We start from the raw sequence: 4,889 nt of genomic DNA on the forward strand, positions 1-4,889 counted from the left end.
AACCAACCGAACAAGGTGATCAACCCGCTCCTAAACCAAGACCAAGAGGATGGAGGAATGTTTGAGGAAGAGGCGATATAGGACAACTGGTGCAACAAAGTGCACCTTTGGGGGAGCCTATTTTGGGGAAGATATGGTAGGTTATTTTGATCCGTTATCATTGAGTGTTAATTGAGTTGGTGGAATGATGAAGAACATGGTTCAACATTTTAATATTGAGCAATCACTACACTTGGGTTACCATTACCCAATTTGCCCAAGGTGGAATGGGTACCAGAATCATGGAGGCGATGGGGCCGGGACAAGTGGAGCACAAGATGATGAGGAGGATGAGTGATATTTAGTTTTTAGTTTATTTTAGTTTAATTTTATTTGGCTTCGTTTTGCTTTATTTTGTTTTGAGTTTTGGATTGCTTTCGGATTGTAAAACTATCGAGGTTATTATGTTACTTTGTCTATTCTTTGGTTGTTATTCCAAATTTGCTAGGAGTCATGGGAGAGAATTATCGAGATACGAAAGAGTTAATGTTTAGCCAAGAGAGAGTTAGAATCAAGAGTCGAGACCCATGATTAGAAATACGTGTGGGGTGAGTCTAGAGAGATGATAGAGTTAGAGAAGAGTCATAAAATGATGCACTAGAAGGGTCTTAATCCATTAAGACATTTGGTTGAAGTCAAGAGTTGAAGGTAGAATTACTCTCTGTTTAATCAGTACTCACGTTGTGAATCCTTAATGTCCACATCGTGAGTCAAGCTTTGATGGTTTCCATATTATGCGTTTTAGCGACTTCACATCGTGGCCTTTGGCAATCACGTCGTGAACAAGGTATTTCCATACAAATAAGGACCATTGATTCATATTACACCATGGTTCACCATTTTTCTTCTTGGAATTATTATCAGGATTATTATGGCTCAATTCCTCTACTATGCGATGTGGAAAATGCTTTCCCACATTGTTCTTTCCGCTTTTGAGATTCCCGACACATTTGTTGAAGATTGGAGGCTCGATTCTATATTTTGTTGGCAAATCTAAATATCTCGCAAGCTTCAAGATCCAAGTTCCTTATTCAAAGAAGAGGTCCATATTCAAGATGCACACTTCATCCATACGATTAGAGTTCGATTCTATCACTTCTATTCCAGGGGAGTCTGTTCCTTTTTCTCCCTTTTATTGCTTTTAATTTATGTCATGCATACAATGAGGGCATTGTATGTAATAAGTGTGGGTAGGGCTAGAAAAAGTAAATTACTAGAAAATTTGGTAAAATTTAAAAGTTTAGAAATAAATTTTAATAGGTTTGAAATAATAATATAATAATTTAATCTAGTGATAATAATTTGAACTTAAATTGTTGATATTATATGGGATGATCCGATGAGAGCTCAAATGTTTAGTTGAGCCAATATACGTTATAATGCATTTGTGGCCCCCTTTATTCTAGTGAAATCATGGGACAAAAACACAACTTCTCTTAGTTTGAGGATCACAATATGTTTATCATCGTGTACTAGAAATGTATCTAGGAAAGCTTATGTAGCCATTGCACTTACGCTAATACCTTAACCTATAAAGGTTGAAGGTAAGTGCCCCTGCTTAAGCATGTAGGTTTTGAGTGAAAAAAAGAGTTACATGTAAAAAAAGAGAGTTACAAGAAAAGTTGAAGAATTTTGGAGCAATCAAGTGAAATTCAAAAGATCAAAGTTCTGAAGAATCAAAAGTTGAAGATACCAAAAATCACACAAAAAGGCAGTGAATTCAAAGAAATTAAAGATCAAGTATCAAAAAAGTGAAGAATTCCAAGAGCTCCATTATGGTACTAAAATTAGTAATTTATAGATTATGTATCCTTGGGTAGCTTTAAAAAAATACCTTGAGGTTAGAAAGATTTTGCGGATGCATTCGGAGGGATGCATAAAATGAGCGTTGCTCAAAAGAAATGGGCGAGTGTTTATGAGGATTGTGAGTATTTAGAATTAGGGGTTCCTTAGGAAAATTTTAGACACAAATGCATGTGTTGCGGTCTTAGCATAATGGTTGAGATTGAAATGGATTGCTTTATGCGATATTAGTGATGAGAGTTTGAGTTTAAATAATTAGATTTGCTTGAAGGCAAGCAAAGAATAAGTGTGGAGTAGTTTGATGTTGCCATATTTATACATGTTTTTAGGCAGTATTTACTTATAATTTTATTAATATTTTGGCTATTTGCATTAAATAATGATACTTATAAGCTTTAATTGTACTTTACAGCCAAATAGAAACATTCTCAAAGAAAAGGGACTAAAAATGACAAAGCATGGAACTTTGGAGGATTGGAGACTTAAAAGAATGGAAACCCACGTTAAAGCTAAACTCACGACATGAATATTTTGGGTTCACAACGTGAGTACAAATATTCCAGAAGATAGACATCGCGAAGGAGGAATCCTTGTAGAACACAAATATCTACTGAATTCACATCTTGAGTCATACTCGTTCACGACGTGAGAGCGAATTTTACAACAATATATATATATATATATATATATATATATATATATATATATATATATATATATATTCTTAATCATTACGACTTTGGGGACTTTTGGCCAACTTGGAGGGTTCCTGGAGACGAAATTCATAGGGAGAAGAGGTCTGGAATTGGCTTTCAATAATAAAGGAGAAGAGAATTTCATAACTTGATTTTAGATTTGGTACATTTAATTATGCTCTTAAATATGACTTGTGATTGTTTATTTGCTTGAATGTCCAGCTAAATCTAGCAGCTTCTGTTAGCTAGATGAAGTTGGAATCATGGTGTTAATACTTTAGATTTGACTTTACTGTTGGTTATGACTTGTGTTTGATTGATTGAACCTAGCATGTTTGATTGCTTTAAATTCTTGTTCTGTGTAGTTTGTAAATATGAAGCTACATGAATTTGAATACCTAATAATTCAGTGAACACTAGTTTATTAGAGATAAGATCAAACCAAACTTAGATAAGTAATTGAACTATTGAATTAAGTTGTGTTGGAGAACTCATATTATGACCGTAAGTGTGTTTTCCAAATCAATCTTTACATGGCTTCAATCATATTCAATAATTGATTTTGTGTTAACTATTGTGTGACCATACATAGACTTACATGATTAATTAACGTTAGTAAATTTAGAAATGAATTGCTAATACTATCATAATTGGTAACCAACAGTAATTGTCATAAATAATTGATAAACCATTGAGGGAAAGTGGATTCGAACTAACAGAAGTGTTTTGTTTATTAATTGAATATGTGTTAAAGAATTAAGTTTTTCTAAACTTGCAAAATTAGATAAAACTCCTTACTTTATTAGAAATTAGGTTAATTTAATAGTAGGTAGATTAATTAGTTAAAACCGTTCCCTGTGATCGACACTCGACTTACTCAAACTATTTGATAATTTGACTAGGTACACTGCCTGGGTGCATTCTAGTTAGTTAAGTAGTTAGGTTATAAATTTAAAATTAGGTGTAGCTAACTGCACGCACCAATGTACAAAACGGAGCTCGTATGAAGAAGATATGAATTTTTAAAGATTTATAAAAATCCGCACGCACCCACACACAACCGCAGGAGGCGTGGTGCGCGTCTGACACACCTCCCAAACCTCGTCACATGTTAGGTCAGGAATCCGTTACATCACATCTCCTGACATTGTGTGTGGAGAGCAGGGGACATGGTGTGTTGTGTACATCCTTCACATTCTATAAATTCGTTCACTTCCAGCCTCATTTTCTCACAACTCAAACCTAGATCTCTCTGGTCTTCTTTAACACTTTGAGCCCGACTTTTTCCGGACTTACGAACTTTTTAGTAAGGCTCTAGAGTATCTACGAGCGCGACAAAAAGAAGTATTTAGACGAGATTCTGTTTGAGCAAATTCACGGTTTTATCTAATTTTTGTAACTTAAGCTACACTTATTTTATTTAAAGTATAAGTTATATTTATGTCCATAGTTGTTATTATGAACCTATAAAAAGATTTATTAGTAATTCCAAGTCATTTTACTAATTGATTTACGATGATGTCTAGGCTGGATTTAGTGAGGTGTTTAAAGTGGGATTTCCAAATAGTATAATCTATATACCAAACGGACCCTACCTTCGATATGATCCTACCTGGTTGTTCCTTACTTAATAGATTTTGATGAAAACATTGAGATTAGTTAGAAATCCAGACTATCATCAGTTATCAGGAATATAATAATAAGACTTAGAAATCTGAGAGTATGGATTAGGTATAGTTATTTATCTCTTAATTTGAGAATATGGATTAGTTATTCATTCCTGATTCGAGAGTATGGATTAGGTATAGTCATTTATTTCTAAATCCAATAGTATGGACTAGGTCATTATAAAGGATCAATATGTAAGTATCGACGGGATGGGGTGGATTGTTTATAGGAGATGTATTTTTGTTAATGATTTTTCATATATATATATATATATATATATATATATATATATATATATATATATATATATATATAAACATTTTGGGATTGAAAACCATATGTACTTACTGGGTTCCCCAACCTAACCCACTCAGTTTCTTTGTATCACAGGTTGTGGTACAAAGGTAGATGAACAATAGCAGATTCACAGAGATGTAGAATGTTAGTCTGAGATACAGTAAGGCCTGTTTATGCTTATGTTTTGTATTAGTTGTGACAACCCAAGTTTTAATGAATCAATGAAAAATATTTCTTCAGAAATACTTTTTATGGGACAAATTCCACATTTATATATAAACTCTACTTTAAATAAGCATAAATAAAAAGTTTTAAAATGGTCATAAAAATGGGGATGTCACAGTTGGTATCAGATCATTAGTTTGAGAGAACTAGGAATTTAGAGGA

Source organism: Lactuca saligna, chromosome 8, assembly GCF_052625555.1.
Source record: "Lactuca saligna cultivar CGN05327 chromosome 8, ASM5262555v1, whole genome shotgun sequence".
Lineage (NCBI taxonomy): Eukaryota > Viridiplantae > Streptophyta > Magnoliopsida > Asterales > Asteraceae > Lactuca > Lactuca saligna.